The sequence below is a fragment of the Lissotriton vulgaris genome, chromosome 2_1 (genome assembly GCF_964263255.1).
Source record: "Lissotriton vulgaris chromosome 2_1, aLisVul1.2, whole genome shotgun sequence".
NCBI classification, from domain to species: domain Eukaryota; kingdom Metazoa; phylum Chordata; class Amphibia; order Caudata; family Salamandridae; genus Lissotriton; species Lissotriton vulgaris.
Window position 1 is genome coordinate 1793911317 of NC_141687.1, and position 18622 is coordinate 1793929938.

Genomic DNA, 18622 nt, shown 5'->3' on the forward strand with positions numbered 1-18622 from the left:
GGCCGCTCTCCCTTTTTACCCTCACCCTCAGAGTGAAAAAACAAATCTTAACTCTGCAGCAGTGTCACCCTCCGCAACCTTCAATGAAACTTCAAAGAGACTCGTTATAGTTCTTTCACAGTCTCATCATGTCAGAACTGTGGCATTTCTAATATTATATACAAGGAAGCCGTAGACGTTGCTTATTCATCTTATGCAACTAATAACCACTGACAAAGCCAATAGTCATGGGTTGTTGTAGGTTTAATTTTACTTATTGCAATATTTATCTGGAAGCAATGACAGAGGCAGCAAAATGCCAGTCGGGCGGTGCACTATGCTAAGCACAGATTTATATAATTTACATGTTTTTAAGCTACACCCTTAATTACATCAGTGATGCCCCTTTAAAAGACACCCCCACTTTTTTTTTCATCCCACTTAAAGCCCTTCTGTCAGGTCAGTATGCTAAGCACCGAATTTTAGGTTAGTTGTTGACCTGCGTTATGGTCAGGTGAGTCGGTTTTTTACTATTGATTTTTATGATATTAAAGCAAACATTGCCTGCACCAAACTCAAATCAGTGCAGTCTTCCATACCTTAAAAAAAACTTACACAGTGTATTATTATTATTATTATTCTGAGTTTTGTATAGCGCCTGGTTACCAATAGGCATCCCAGCGCTTATCAGAGCATAACACTGCTAAAAGAATGCTAAAGTGTATCTTTACAAGTTTAAAACAGCCCTAGTTTGCAAACATGGACACTTTTCTAGCTAACTAACTCACTAAGGGGGGGCTCTTTTATTTTGGCACTGGGCCTATTTTCTTTCCCGGTCTGATGCTGCGGTACAAAAGGGGGTGATAATGGACGCAGCATCTGAACCAATCAAACACTCACACCCAGTCAAAAGATCTGGGTTTAATCCATCACTGTTCTTTAGCCCACTCTGCCACCACAGTTCAGACATGGCTACATGCAAATCAGTCTGACCCTGTGCCTCATGGGAACAGTCCAGCCCGAACTGCCAAGCAATGGCTTCCCTGGACCGGAAACAAGCTTCCGAGGACCGGTTTCTGGCATTCCAGCCGTCTTCAGGCCGGCTTGCTTGAATCCAATGGCAAAGTGAGCAAGGGACTCACGTCTGAGCGTACCCTGCCACACTTATGGCGGCCAAAAGCGGTACGAAAGGGGGTGGTAATGGACGGAGCATCTGAACCAATCAAACACTCACACCCAGTCAAAAGATCTGGGTTTAATCCATCACCGTTCTTTAGCCCACTCTGCCACCCCAGTTCAGACATGGCTATATGCAAATCAGTCTGACCCTGTGCCTCATGGGAACAGTCCAGCCCGAACTGCCATGCAATGCCTTCCCTGGACCGGAAACAAGCTTCCGAGGACCGGTTTCTGGCTTTCCAGCCGTCTTCAGCCCGGCTTGCTTGAATCCAGTGGCAAAGTGAGCAAGGGACTCACGTCTGAGCATACCCTGCCACACTTATGGCGGCCAAAAGCGGTACAAAAGGGGGTGGTAATGGATGGAGCATCTGAGCCAATCAAACACTCACACCCAGTCAAAAGATCTGGGTTTAATCCATCACCGTTCTTTAGCCCACTCTGCCACCCCAGTTCAGACATGGCTATATGCCAATCAGTCCGACCCTGTGCCTCATGGGAACAGTCCAGCCCGAACTGCCAAGCCATGCCTTCCCTGGACCGGAAACAAGCTTCCGAGGACCGGTTTCTGGCATTCCAGCCGTCTTCAGCCCGGCTTGCTTGAATCCAGTGGCAAAGTGAGCAAGGGACTCACGTCTGAGCATACCCTGCCACACTTATGGCGGCCAAAAGCGGTACAAAAGGGGGTGGTAATGGACGGAGCATCTGAACCAATCAAACACTCACACCCAGTCAAAAGATCTGGATTTAATCTATCACCGTTCTTTAGCCCACTCTGCCAACCCAGTTTAGACATGGCTATATGCAAATCAGTCTGACCCTGTGCCTCATGGGAACAGTCCAGCCCGAACTGCCAAGCCATGCCTTCCCTGGACCGGAAACAAGCTTCCGAGGACCGGTTTCTGGCATTCCAGCCGTCTTCAGCCCGGCTTGCTTGAATCCAGTGGCAAATTGAGCAAGGGACTCACGTCTGAGCATACCCTGCCACACTTGGCAGGGCTACTGGAATTATGCGATTGTGCAGGAGCAGTGACTTCGGCAGAATTATGCATTTGACGCATCTGCCACATAATCCAACATCTGCTGCATAATCTACAGACTTTTTTTTAAAAGAAACAACAAAATATTCCCCCAGTTTTTTATATGGATTACGAAGGAGATCGAAAGCTGATTTCATCTCCCTCAAAACTGGCATTCCCCTTATACCATGCCCTTGCTGGAGCTTTACCTGCACTTCTCTACATAAAAGGCCAGAGTATGCCTAATACTGCTTTTATGCTGAACTCTACCATACAACCACCAGTGGGGGGAAAATGTATTGTAGCTCACTCCAAAGAGTTTACATTTTTAAATCTAAATTGTAGATCCCTCGTTAAGCATGGGACCTTATAAGTGTTTAGTTATGCAGCACAATATCTTTGGTGCAACAACATCAGCTGTTGCATGGCTAAACACTTATAAGGTCCCAAAAGCGAGACCTATTGGCTATGCCAATGCTTGTTAATCTTGGTAACACTGTTTGGGCACTGGTTGCACCCCATTAGTACCAATTTAACACCAACATTTAGCAGTGGGAAACCTAAAGTTGACTATTCCAGCTTTTCAAAGGACCTTCCCACATGCAGCAGGACGTGTCGCTGTATTTCTAGTAACATTTGAACCATTTGAGATAGAAAGCAATTTTTAGTTATTAATTTGAATTTGTAAGGCGCGCAGCTACCCAAGGTTTCCCGGTGCCAAAGGACAAATTGCAAAAGAGAGGACTGCATTTACTGATTAAATAGCCAAGTCTTAAGATCTTTGCAGAAAATCTTATGGCTGATTTCATGACGAAGTGATGACGGTAGTGAATTCCACAACACTGGGGCCAGATGGGAAAAGGACCGTCCATCCATACATGATAGTTTGAATCTGGGGACTAAGAATTTGGCTTGAAATCTGGATCGGAGCAGACGTGTCGGGAGATATGATTGAAAACTTCCTCGATTCTCAGCCCTGTGTTAATCAATCTCTATGTCAGCCCTTTAGCTACCATTGCGGAAGAAGCTGGAATGTCTTTCTTCTCTTATGCTGATGACACTTGCGCCATTCAACACTCTGACGTGTAAATGTAAAAACTCTGACTGCAGTTTTTTTCAATTATTCAATGCACTCAAATTACGTCTGAGCTTTTTACGAACTGCCAGTTTTTCAAAAGCCGTTTTAGAGCACTTTTAGAAAAGGGAACCAACTTTAGAAAACAAAGCCTGGCTTGTTGTAACTTCGCCATAGAATCGTACAGCGGCACCATAATCTGTTCAATTCACGGACGTGCTTCAAGCAGTGTAATTTGTGACTCTGGGCTGACACCGTGCATTGTTAGAGATGTCCGAAGCACCAGCAGAAACGCACAGACATGCGCTTTTCAATGGACTGATTTATATCCGATGTCTCAGAAAGGATGACGTCTCATTAGACTGTATAATGGGGCTGCGAGCATTTCTTTCCTGTGGGAACAATCCAGGTTGCTGAGTCCTCTACAATGCGAGAAACTTCCATCAGGACGTCCATGACGCCTGACAACATTTAGTCGCCATTGAAGAGCCTCCTGGGACGATGTCTATATTAGACATATTTATTGCATGTCTGTGTTTTTCAGTTGATTTCCTTTAATCTAAGTCGACATTGTAATGGCTATTGCTTCCCAAACGTGTAGTTCAATTAACAATTCGATGTGAATGCTAACGTCACAGGGTGTTAATGACAGAGTAGAGCAGTCTGAGGCGGGATACCTCTTTTCTTCTACAAGGACACAGTAAATTAGATTATAAATCATGCAAAAGAGGCAGACACATGTATTTGAATCCCACTAATCCCGCTCTGGAAGAAAATGAAAGTGAGTGTCCGGCCGGCCGCAAAAGTGATCCCGCGCTGGAAGAAAAGAAGCCCTGGAGTTGTGTGTGCACGTGCGCGCATGCACGAGCCACAAAAGTGATTTAAAAGAAGTGGGCACCTCAAGTGCGTGAAAAGAAGCCCAGGAGTTGTGTGCGCGCACGCGCTGCAAAAGTGACCGCGATCGGATTCACGCGGTAAAGCCACATGGCAGCTCTGCACGTTGTGCGCGCTTGTGCGCGTAACAGTAAGCTGGTGGCTGGAAAAAGCATGTGGGTAGCACTTTGAAAACTCGCTTACTATATGTCTCGCCAGTGAAGCACATGCGCTGGCTCAGGCGAGACCTAAAAATGGCAAAAAAATGAAGCAATACTATTTCAAAATGTGCGGATTATGCCGCATAATTTTCCTTTTCTTGCCACATATTTACTCACCCTGCGACATAATTTAGCCCTCTCCTGCCGCATAATTCTGGTGGTCCTGATGTTAGGTAATCCATGGCAGTGATTTTGTTCATGTTTATATTTCACATGCTTTACTTAATCTTGCATTCCCCAAGTGTGCTAGCTATTCCCAGCCCATAGGAATGTATTGGAGATTGCATGAGCAATTTGCGAGTACCAGTAGATACTCGCTAACTGCTCATGCAATTTCAAGGGTGCTGTTGCACCCCTGAAATTGATCTATGCACATATGTTGCACACACACATGCCCTAAGGGCATGTGTGTGCGCAACATGAAACTTTGAAAAATGCACAATAGTGCATTTTTCAAAGTTTTAGCAAATTACCATGAAGTCCAACTTCATGGTAATTTGCTCCCCCTATTAGCGAATTTGCTATTTTTTTGACTTTCATACATTGCATTTAAGGAATTTCAATTTGGGTTTCCTTAAATGCAATCGCAATTTAAGGAATCTCAATTTAGAGATTCTTTAATTGCGATTTTTGCATTTGGGATGATGCATCCCAAATGCAAAAATACCGGGAGCAAAGGGGCAGATTCAGAGAATCTGCCCATTTGCTCCCCCCTCCTTTCCCTTTCTACCATGCTTGCTTTATTTAATAACTAGCGCCCCTAACTTTTCCCCAGAGCCTGCTTGCCCATGGCAGCTTTATGAAAATCTTTCCACGATGGCCACCTATGCTTGTGCATGAACGGTGGCCATCTGGGGCAAAACAATTGGAAAAACCAATAGGTCTGTGCCCCGGCGTTATCGGCTTTATCATCATCATCATCATCATAAAACTGTATTCGATCTTTAAAACAAAAAGATCATAAAGGTACAGTTCTTCATATCCCGGCTTCTAATTAAAATAACAGTACATAAGTTTCAGTCTAAATTTACAGCCTGAGCAAATAACATTTTTGTCATTCTTCAGAAAAGATATTTAATACTTAAAGATAAAAAAAAGAGTGCTATTGGCTTTGTCAATGGGTGTTTGTAAATTAAGGCCCCCCTCCAACCACATGTTTGGCATCTCCACCTCAAGTTATTTTTGGCCTTTTTCATCCAGTACTACTCTATTCTTTCCACGCTAAAATTTGATTTGCCTACAGACTCTTCCGTTCTAAAAATGTTGACAAGATTGGCTCCAGTGCTCGACGGTCCCTTAACTTCTTTGATTAATACTTCTTTGTGCTCTGCCCAAACAATGTTCCTGTGTAACCACTTTGAAAGAAGCCCATTTTCGGCGCCACAGTAGTTTGCTCATTTAAGTTCATCCAGAGGCTGCTGGCACATATATGCACTGGTGGATGGGCGGACAACTAAGTGGTGAGTGTGTGGTTCATGCAGGCAGGTGAGGCGAGTGGCAAATAATAAAAAATAAAGACACTTACCTTGCCTGCTGCCGGTCCAATGTCGTCCTCCTTCCTATTCTGTTAGCTCCGCTGGCTCCAGCCTCCAGGAAATTCCACTAAGCAATCCTTGCACTAATCTCACCAGCATGAGAGCAGAGCCAGGATTGGATGGAGCGTACTGGCTGGACGCTCCTTCAGGCCCTTTAGGCCTGTGCTTGGTCTCCCCTCAGATGTTTAAGACCGCTGAGTAGAGAGCTGTAAAGTGCGCACTTCACTTTGTCTGGCTCAAGAGAGCCGGCCACACTGACATGCGTACTTTGCAGCGTCCATCTTGCCCCCCCCCCCCCCCCCTCGCCCCCCAGTCCTCTATGCTGCCAATTGGCAGCAGCGTAGGACATGCCCCTATGTATCCCAATCGGAGGCTGCTGCGCTCTAAACGTGAAAAATAAATTGACAATGAAATGATTTCATTGCCATTTTGTTTTTCACTTTTAGCGCCACCAGCTCCGATGTGTTACTGGAATGTGTTGCTGCAGAAGCGTTCAGTGGCTATCCTCACAATTATTATCGAGATGACTTCCAGACATCCTTAGATTCAATCAAGAAAACAAAACAGTTATTTTTATCTGAGATGATGTCCAGATGGCAGAATGCACCAGTTGTATCACTGCCTTGACTGTATTCTGTCAACATAATTTGTTGCTGTTGACCACGCCCTCCTTATGTTTAAAATCGATATCCAGGCTCTGGAATAGCTTATGGATCCATGAATATCGGTTTTTCTTATATCGCTATGACACTGAATGTGCCTGGGTGTTGTGGCTGCGCATTTCAAACAGACATCGCGGACAAAACTGATTTTTTGGGGAGGCAGCAAAAATATATAACAAAAAATCCCTTAACTGTTTTGTGTCTTGATTTCGAATTCGTCGGTGCAAAATATTATTGTTTCCCATCAGGGGCCCTATTATGAACAGCTGCGCCGGCACAGAGAGGAGCGCATCCCACTTTGTGTTTGCCCTGCCTAAGGTGCATACATAGAACTTGGGACTTTGCTGTGATGTAAATACCTTATTATTTCGCACCTCAGTGATACTCAGTGTGTCCGTGGCCGTGGTGGTCTGTAACCAGTCTGTAAACTGCATGCTGCAAATAAATCAATTAAACTGATTGAGCTATATCACTGTCTTACTGAATTCCCTCTGTGTATCCAGGACTCTAGCAGACAGATCCCCTCCCCCCACACACCCTCCATGGCAGAATGACATCCAGCTGATTACAGAGGGTAGGGAGAACTCTTACTAATGGACACTCTTTTACAGTCTTATGTTATGTTATGTTATTTTCACTTGATGTAGTGCAGCGACTCATACCTAGAGGTATATCTCGGTGCTGAGTTAACATAGCCTCCCCGCAACAGCATAAAACAGTCAGGTCTTCAGGAGTTTTTTAAAACTTTGCAAAGACGGCAGCGGAGATAGTGCAGAAGTTGATTCCAAGCTGAGGGGGCGGTAAAGGAGGTTATATTTCGCATAGTGGTATGACCCACTCAGTGTTAGTCACAATATAGCAACTCCCTCACGACCTAATACTTTTTTGGGATTTTTCTCCAATTACACGGGCATAACCAAACAGCAGTAACACATTGGTTTTACTTTCTCATTTCTTTTATTGAAATTATTGTTTTCTATTTTTAAGGATACTTTTTTCCAAATCATTTTTTTCAATTATTAAAAAGATTTTTTTGTCCCAAGATACTTTGTTATCATTAATACATCATAGTACAAAATTCATAATTCTTAACATAATACTCAAATGAATACACCTACACCAGGTAGAGAACTACACCACACATAACACTCTCTCTCACTCACACACAGTCACAACCTCATACATCTGGACACGTTAACATTTATATTGTTGTTCTATCTATTGTCCAGTCTATAACCACTATAATCACTGGGACCAAAGCCCTTTTAAAATCCCACTGATTATAGTGGTTATAGACTGGACAATTTATAGAACAACAATATAAATGTGAACGTATCCAGATGTATGAGGTTGTGACTATGTATGAGTGAGAGAGAGTGTTATGTGTGGTGTAGTTTTCTACCTGGTGATAGGTGTATTTTTTTGAGTATTATGTTAAGAATAATGCATTTTGTACTATGATGTATTACTGATAACAAAGCATTTTGTGACAAAAAAAATCTTTTAATAATTGAAAAAAAAGATTTGGAAAAAAGTATCCTAAAAAAAGAAAATAATAATTTCAATAAAAGAAATGAGAAAGTAAACCCAATGTGTTACTGCTGTTTGGTTATGCCCATGTAATTGGAGGAAAATCCCAAAAAAGTATTAGGTCGTGAGGGTGTTGCTATATTGTGTTTGTTGTTTTCCATTCTTCTCCCTGACCTAAAAGTGTTCTGCTTCAGAGGGGGTCCCAAAAAACGTTACTTGCCACTCAGTTTTAGTCTCCTTTAACTTTTTACTGGCAGTCACTCTGTCATACTGGGGCCCTCTCAACTCTGAGTCCTTCATCAATTTGGCACCTGTTCCAGCAAGAGTTAGTCAGACTGCTTCAGAGGCGAAAGCTTTCTATTCCAGTCACGTTCCTTGGTTGGCAAAGAAGAGCATGCCTGAACAGGGATGTAGGAAAGTAGGATCTGCTACTTATGGATACCCCCACTTTTTGCTTCATGTTTCACTGTTTTTGACTAGTCTGACTGGGATCCTGCTAATCAGGACCCCAGTCTATCTGCTTTCTTCCTAAAATGTAATGACATGTATTTAGGTACACTCCAGATTGGATACTGGAGTACACTTATAAGTCGCTAGTATATGGTACAAATGTACCAAGGGCATAGTTACCCCAAATGCCGCCCATGGGCTGAAGTATGTATTATATTGAAAATATGGACCCCCTGATTAAGTACTTCTAGGACAGGGTAAAACAAGATGTAAATATCTTCCTAGACAGTTATAATAGCTATAGGAATCTGTGGCACGATTCCCAGAAGAAGGCGCTGTTAAAGCGCCGAAACGCACGTCGGAAATAATCCTATTCTTGCCACATGACTGCTCATAGAGCAGACAAAAATCTCCATGTTTTCACATTGTAACACCATATTGATATTATATTTTGTGTTTAAAAATTGATTATATATTTTGTTGTTTATGATTAATTGTTGAAACTACTTTGTTTTTAAATCTTTTAACTTTTGAAAAATACTGTTTCTTTCTTTTTTTAAAACACACCTTGCTTGACACTATATTTTTCTTGCTCGGGAATAACAAATTATTCATAGACGTTTAGCTATTATAACTGTCTAGGAAGATATTTACATTGTGTTTTACCCTGTCCTAGAAGTACTCTACTTATTCAGAGGGTCCGTGTTTTCTTCAATATTTACCCACAGCCTGTCTGTGCGGGACTGTTTGCCTCCTACATTCGAACTTAGACTTATAAGTTAGTCTATTTTCTACAGTAGCTGTTTTGCCTTCATGTATTTATGGAACATTGGGGTTCAGTCAACATAAAAGCTCAGTATCCTTCCTGTTCTTTCCCTTGATTTCTTCAACCCTATTAACTTTTTACTTTTCTCTTCATTCTGTCACTTTTCTATCCTTTCCTCTCATGGCCCAACTTAAAACATTCGGGTTTTCAGATGAGGACTTCGCATTACTGGTAGGCACAAGTAGCTCATTTGGTAGTAGCTCCAAAACCAATAGTAACAACAATAAGGACATCAACAAATTACTAGATTTAAAGAAAAAACTTGCTAGGATAGAGACCCATGGGGAATTTATGCTTGGATATCTAAACGCGGGAATTATTCCCCAAGGCCTAAGAGTACGCAATGTCCCTGGCCTATTTATACAATATAAGGAATTTTGGGAAAAATGGAGTATGATCGCCAGTCGTTGCTCCCGTGACTTGATGATTTTAATCATAGAAACTGCGAAAGACCTGGCAGCCACATTGAAATTAGAACTCCAAGAACTAGAGGAAAAAATTTAAAAAGATACTAATGCGGAAGAAGCCCTAAAAAAAATAGAAGAATGCAATAAAGAACTTGCATCATTCACTGAATACCTTAATAAAAGAAAAACAGATAAACTAGCCAGGGAAAAAAGATTTAGTACCATAGAACGGACTTATCCGTATCTGCATGCAGATTTTTATAAACAGAATCATTACACCAATGATCCCTCTGCTAGACCACAAAAAGTACAAACTTTTTCGGACACATCTGATTCAGACAATGAAGGTTCCTCACACACGTATGATCCCACCAATGCATACAATTCATTTAACCTAGCTAACAACCAACAGTCTTTTTTAGGAGCACACGGGCCCAGATGAGGGAAACCACGAGTCAGATTCCAACCTCAAATGCCACACAGGCGCAATTACCAAACACAACAGTATCCACCAGACCCCCAATATTTACTGGAAAACCCGCAGACGCCAATATTGGAAGCAGGGAATGTAATTCCCATTTTTAATTTATCCTCACATGAACTAAATAATTATGATACAGACCTTCTCTCTAAAGGTCTATCATACGTACCCCATGCATCAGCCAACAAATTCGAATGTTTTAAAGATATACACTAATTTTTCCGAAAGATCATATTAAAGAAGTTCTAATACTGATTTTCCCCATGAACAACTTAGTATGGCACTACCGTCCACCTTTACTCCAACCTTGAAACAAGTAGGAATGGAAGTCGCCATTTTTGAAACTGTAGTAATCAAACAACTTGAACAACAACTTAAGTTAATTCCCAAACCCATATACAATCTCAACAGAAATGAATTCTCATCTATGACCAATCTTAAAGATAACAAATTACTTACTATAAAAAGTTGCGACAAAGGTGGAGGAATTGTTGTTTTAAATACAACCGACTACAAAACCAAAATGTTACATCTATTACAGGACCAAATTTCTATTAAAAAATCTTTACTGATCCCACCCCCAAAATACAAAAAAGGATTCTCCCCCTTACTGAATTGGCACTAAATGAAGGATCAATTTCCACCAAAGAATATGAATACCTGAATCATTCTTTAGGCAAAACAGCCTGTATATACGGAGTACCTAAGATTCTTAAGAACGTAGAAAATCCCCCGTACAGACCTATAGTCTCCACCATAGGCACTGTTACTGAACCTCTGTCTAAAGTTCTTGACAATCTTTTAAGACCATACATCCCCTTAACTCAATCACATATTTTAGACACAAGACATATTATAAATAAAGTCGAGCACCTACCCTTTAATCAAAATTTAGAAGTGCTTGTTACTTTGGACATTGAGTCCCTCAACAGCAACACCGCAGGCAGGTGCTGTACAAGCTATCAGTTGGTTCATAGACACCTTCAACATACCATGCTGTAAACCCTTCATCATTGAATGCCTACAAATAATACTGAAAGAAAACATTTTTTCGCTTGGCAATGACCTGTTCCGCCAAATTAAGGGCGTCAGCATGGGTGCGTCTGTCGCACAATCCATTGCTAACATCTATATGGCCATGTGGGAATCTAAATGTATCTTTAATGAGGTTGCTCCCCTTTTTTGAGTCTGTTACCCACTGGTCCAGATATATTGACAACATCTTTTTTATCTGGACCGGTAGGCCAGACACCCTAACAGACTACATTGAATGGCTCAACCTCACCGACCCTAACCTTAAATTTACATCAAACAGTAGCCAGGTACAAGTGGAATTTCTTGATATCAATATACTCAATCGTACAGGACATCTTGAAGTAGATTTACACATCAAACCCACCGCTCGCAACACTCTCCTTCATTTCAATAGCTTCCACCCGCATAACCAAAAAGATGGCATCCCTTTTTCCCAATTCCTGCGAGTCAGGAGTAATTGTTCCACTCTCGCCGACTTTGATAAACAGTCAATAGCAATGAAAAACAAATTTAAAGAAAGAGGTTACCCACAACGTCTCATCAGAGAATCATATAAGAGAGCCAGGTTCTTTGATAGAGATAGCCTCCTTCAGCCACAAAACAAACAACCCAAAAATCAGTTAGTTTGCATAACCAAACACTTAACTTTGGACGCCACAGTGAGACACATAATAAATAAGAATTGGCACATTCTTAATTTCAACAGTAGTTGAATGAATAAACTTGAGAAACCAATATTTGCCCACCGTAGAAATAAAAATCTAAAAGACATTCTAGTCCACTCCAAATTTGAAGATAAAACTGTAAGAACTCCGTTTGTACAAAAATCGATCAATGGTACTCACCTCATCAAAGGCACCACTAAATGCACAAAATGCAAGTCCTGCGACTCCATCATTCCTGGTGAGTCATTCACATACAATGGCATTAAAACCCAAGCCACTAGTATGTGGAACTGCAAAACACAGAACGTAGTATATCTTGTTCTGTGTCCTTGTAATCTAGCATATGTTGGAGAAACGGCAAGAGCGATTCATGTTCGCATGCTGAACATAGATCTTCTATCAGGACGGCCAAAATGGTGGCACCTTTAACCAAACATTTTCTTGAAAATAATCACAAACCAGAAGACCTACGCTGGCGTATCTTTGAAAAAATCAATACCCCTGCTACCATCAACAGTACCAGTATAAGGAAAAAACGTGAAGTCTACTGGATCTTTTAACTAGACACTTTTAAAAGGGGACTCAACAACGATTTACCATGGGAGAATGCCATAACTTAAGGCAAACTCCCAGCTATAACCAACCCCACTAGTCCCTCCACAAGGGACAAGAAATATACTGATTTACCACTACATCCCCTTCAATCTCGCTGAAAGCCACAGGGTCTCCTATTCCCTCACCAAGGAATTTCATTCTACCCATAAATGTCTACACTTAAATATAGATAGCTGCTCGAGAATAGCAGCTGTACATACGCCACCATAAAACTTCATGGCAATGACCAGAATTTTCAATCATGGTCTCTATATTGGTTCATGTCATGCGATTACTTCTATAGCCAATAGTGGCTTTATGTAAATATTTATCACATCATACCAACTATTCGTAGGCCCCAGATACTTTAGATATAACCACTTGCCCTTGTTAATTAGTATGAGACATACACTGTTTTTCGCCGTGTGAGCGGGTCCAACATTTCTTGAAATATATACCGCTGTAGTTCGTAGACCTTCATTGATTTACCACTAACACAATATTTATATGTGGGTCTATATTTACAATGTATAAATATGGCCACACAAATTCTGTACATTATCAGCGAACTTTTTCGCCCAATACTATCGCGTTCATTAGCGGTCCACTTTTTTCTATGTTAATGGTGAGGCATATCACATGACACGGAAGCTGATTTACTTTTTTCATTTTCGCGCCATCACTCGTTAGTTGTTTATAATCTCACGATAATATACGAATATATTTAATCTCCATTTGAGTCCCCGTAGCCGACACCAGAATACGATCCGGAGGTTAGGCAGATTTCTTCCACAAATCAGGTAAGATGGATGTAACATCTGCATCCTCAATTATTACATTTACTAAGCAAATAATTTATTGTTTCCCCGCTACAAGCCACGCTAGACAATCCTTAGTTTACCTGACAAAAAGTCGATGGCAGTTCACAGCTTTTCGCTGAATTCTAAAATAATACTGTGACGAAATGCACTGCTCGTACCTCATTGATATGCAATGCGTCCCTGTTTATTTACTTTTACATCGCTAATAAAAAGTTGCAACTCTGGGCCTTATAGACACAGATGTCCCAGGCAAAATATGTACCAACTACTAAATAACCCAAACAGATATTTTTACTCTATCTGTGTTAGATGACTAATCGATTAGCCCTCATATATTTGGCTACCCCTTCACAGATCCTCACGCGCATCCATCATTCTTACAAGAGGTCCCCTGCCCATATTTTATCTTTTTCTCCCCCTCCCTCTCCCCTCCCCTCCTCCTCCCTCTCCTTTTTCTTCCCCCCCGCCCGCTCCTCCCCCTTCCCCCTTTCTTTCCCCCCACCTTGCCCTCCCTTACTTACTTCCCTCCCATCCCTGAGTACATATCACCTTCGTTAATACATACAAACATCACAAATCTCTGTAGTATTTACCATACTCATTTTCCTTTACTAACAGGAACGCCAATATCGACTATCTATATGCCAATTGGAATACATCATACGTTAGAAGGAATATTATGTTCGGAAACTCTTTATTTATCATATAAGGTAACACCTTAAATCTATATATGATATGCATGGGTCATTTGACCTGCTTGTATAACTTTATGACCTAGGATACCTGTTACAAATATGAACTTCTTGTACGTCCTTTTCACTTATTAATTTCTCATCTTTATCCTTATAGTTTATGAACCCCCTCCACCGGGACAAGCTCAAGCGTAATTAACCTATAATTCGGTAGATCACCATCAATAAGATCTACAGTTTACAAAGAAGCAGAAAAAATTAATATCTTTAAAAATAGAAGGTTAGCGCTTACATATGGCACTCCTAATATTAGCTTTAGATTTCAAAATGAGATCACCATTAATAACATTATCTTCTTTACATGTTTTAGTATCAAAAGATCTATCTATAGTTAAGAAGTACAGCTCTACTACCCATAGAGTGCTGGCCCCCATCAATACAGGTACTACAGATCATACCACTCTGATCTGTTCCTTCAAGTGAAACATAATCTACATGCTGATAAATCACAGGTGATAATAGATGGTATCTTTCCTCACTAAGCTTTAACCCCTTTTTTCCTTTTTTACTTTCCGGGTACAACACAAATATTACTTCTCCTTTCTGCTATTCTGACACCCCTCCTATGAATGTCCCCATCCTTTTTTGTATCTATATGCATTAGGATGTAATATCTAATTTGTGCTGTTACAATATGCTACATATATTGTTCTTATGTTTTTTGGATATTGCATATTTAAAAACATGTACAGATATGTTATATATATTCGCACGTAGAACTGGATAATGCTATTCCATGTATCTTCCATTAAGGCAACACGTGTTTACTAAATTTAATTTTTTTTGTTATTCCAATCGAGCACTAATGTAATTAAAAACTTTGTGTCTAGCATATATATAACATTTTAATATAGATCATATCTTTATTATCTATAGGAATCTGTGGCACGATTCCCAGAAGAAGGCGCTGTTAAAGCGCCGAAACGCACGTCGGAAATAATCCTATTCTTGCCACATGACTGCTCATAGAGCAGACAAAAATCTCCATGTTTTCACATTGTAACACCATATTGATTGTATATTTTGTGTTTAAAAATTGATTATATATTTTGTTGTTTATGATTAATTGTGGAAACTACTTTGTTTTTAAATCTTCTAACTTTTAAAAAATACTGTTTCTTTCTTTTTTTAAAACACACCTTGCTTGACACTATATTTTTCTTGCTCAGGAATGACAAATTATTCATAGACGTTTAGCTATTATAACTGTCTAGGAAGATATTTACATCGCAAAGTATGTATTATGCCACCCATGAGAGGTCATGCAAAATGGAACTACAGGTCCGCCATTGCAGCCTGTGTAAGCTGGTGCTTGCACCACTTACTTTAGATATTGGTTACGATATCTATAGGTCACTACACTTAAAACTTATAAGTCACTCCTATAGTAGGCCTTGACAATCCTGTAGACAGGGTGCTGGGTTTTATGTAAGAGGGTGCCCCTGCATGAGCAGAGCCCCTCTGCAGCCTTTGGAAACCCTTCTCCCGGGTTGTCTGTGACATATCCAGACATATAGGTAGCGGTGCATTATAACCTTGCGGTAAATGCTATAGCAAAAACGGCTGAAACTAAACATGTCGTGTTTGGTATCAAATACCTTGGAATGATACCTACACACCGGTAACTAGTGTGGGAGGTATGATTCCACCCTTCTGAAGCGAGCTTCGAGGGGTCACTGGTCTTTCCGGTACCGGCCTTCTCGACCCGGGCAGCCCAAAATGGTTGCTGCTGACCAGAGACACATTTCTGCCCTCCTGTTGCTGAGTCAAGCTTGAGCAGGGGAAAGCGGGACAATAGGCATCTTGTCACAGGGAGGTATGACCACCTCCCAGACAGGATTTAGAGTATTGGTGCTATGTGGGTGCTCTTCCAAAGGGCCTGAAAGCATGCACAAGGGGCACATTTGGCGTCCCTGTGCATAGTCCAGCTCAAACCAGTTCTGGGAGCCGTTGTCTCCTGCTCTGGCACGAAACTGGACAAAGGACATGGGAGTATCCTCCCCGCTGTCCTGACCCTCCCCTGGGAGGGTCCCCTGAATCTGTCCAACACTGTCCCATGGGTCCATGGGCTGGCGGTAGGAGCCTAGATTCGAGGTGGACAAGATTCTGAACAAGAAACCACTGAACTTTAACCGTCTGGATACTCTGGACTTTACTGGACTTCGGACGGGCCCAACTTCGTCTCCTTCTCTGTCCAAAGCATCGTCTATGCCTGTGCACCATACAGGCTTGGTGCAGGACCTGTGGAGCATCAAAGACATCTGAAGTATCTCCCTTGGGGTGAAGGAGTCACTCCCCTGCATTCGCAGGCACCATAACACAACTTACGGGTCTTCTTATCCTGAGCTCCTGCGGACTCCAAAGGCTCCAGCAACACAGGAGGTGGGTTTCAATGTTCCTTGAGGACGAGCTGCAGGCTTACTAAGTTTAAGGCCAGTATGCCTCGTCGGGACCCCATAACCTGAACCCTTGTGCACTGCTTACATTTGCAAGTGCATATGATTATTATGGTTCCCTTACTTTGTGTATTGGTCTGTCGATACCCCAACCTCTGCGTACATTTTGTACAAAGGACTATGGCCTCCTTGTACTCCCTGCCCTGCTAGCCGTTGTTTTGTGAAACTGCTATAGGCCCCCTCACGACTCCTGTGACTTCGGCCTGTGGGTTCATTTGAGGGGCAATCCTGATTATCTTGGGCTCCCTTGGTTGCTCCAAGCCAGCCACCCCTCGCTATGGTGAGTCCTCTGGTCCTTGCTGGGCCAAACCGTGACCTTCTTCATGAGTTGCCGTTGCCAAGGCTGTTGGTGCTCCCACCAGACACCGACCCCTCAGCACTCAACATCTTTCATGGGATAGCTCGTATTCGGCTCCTGGTCATCTTCAACGTCTCCTGGTCCCCGTGGCTGCAGATTCAAGGTCTCCTTCTTCACACCTGAAGCACCCGACATCGGTGGGCATTCATCTACCGAGCCTCTGGTCACTCCTGAGCAACCCACACTCTGTTCCCTCTGCTTTCAGGTTACCTCCATCAAGAGTCCACCTGTGGTTTCCACCAGCCACTTTTCTTCTTTCCAGCAGTGGCATTTCTATAAAGACTGTCATTGAGAATGACAGCGGTTTCTGACGTCACTTCGACCCTATGTACTCGTCTTCCCTGGGATAGGTAACTCTGTTACTTCAATAACCACTGGTGGGGTGGCTCTCCGACATCCTATGTTCCGTAGGGTTTCCTCGTTATCCACTGGGAAGGGTCCTTAAACACTAAAACTGCAACCCGGCTCTCCCATTGAATTGTACGTAGCACGCGGTTGTGTACTCACACTGCACCTGTCCTCCATGGGGTCTCTACGTACACACCGTGGGTGGTTCCTTGGGGTCCCAGCGATTTTACAACCTCTAGACACTGTCTTGACTAGAATCGTGGTTCTTATACCACTATTTTAGTATATGGTTTGGTCTCTCCCTAAAGCCCACTGTGTATTACTGCTGTTTTCAATTGTTTCTGTGCCACAGTATTGTCTGCTTTGTGTTTATCTGCATGTAGCAGATACTGTGAGGTATTTAAAGTGTTATAATAATAAATATATATTCTTATAACTACTGTGTGGTTCTTTCATTTAAGCAATACATTAAGGTTGCATTCTGGTAAAACAAGCTGCTTAACATTCCTTCAAGACTAAGCCTGAAGGCTGCTCTACACAGCTACCACTTGGATAGCTTTCTAAGGTTATCTTTGACCTCTTACATCACCATAAGGGTTGTTTGGATTGGTGCAAGGTGCCCACTTTAATTAGTGTGACTTTTCGAAGATAGGGATGCACACCAACTCCTCCTGTTTTTCCAATTGTTCGTCCAACTTGAAGCTGAATGAGTGCAGCTTGGCAGATGCAATGCCCAAACAGCATCTAGGGCAATTACATTCACAACTTGGGGGCACCATCACCCCCGTCCAAACGCACAGCGTGAATGGCCCGCTGGGCCGTCATCTAATCGCTCCAATTTTCCCTGAAGTAATCCATAGTATTCCATCTGTTAACCATCTTGGTGCATCTTATTTCAACCTTTTATCCTCCACACGCAGAGTAGTTTTGCCAATTTTCACAGTTTCTAGTGTTTAAGCTGGGCCATCCAAACCTCTTGCTAAAAAACACGAAAAGTGCAGATTCGTCTTGGGCAGTGCTGTTTATTCATAAACCCAATGCATTTCAGGCCGCTGGTGCCCTTCGTCAGGGGTCACTACAATAACAAGTAAGACAGAGCAATTTTTAATATTTCAATTTCTAACATAATCACTTTTTCCACATGTAATTGTGCATTTACTTGAAAATGTTCCAAGCGAAATAAAGTACTTCCTGATTTAGCGCTTTAAAACCTAAACATACTAAAATTCTCAGCCATTTCCCAACCTCTTCTGTCTCCTACCCCAATGCTTCCCTAAAAACCGCAGTTTGGCAACTCCCCATTTTCTTGTACGAACGGGATCTTACTGTGGCTTCTAATTCCTTCACCAATGCCTTTGT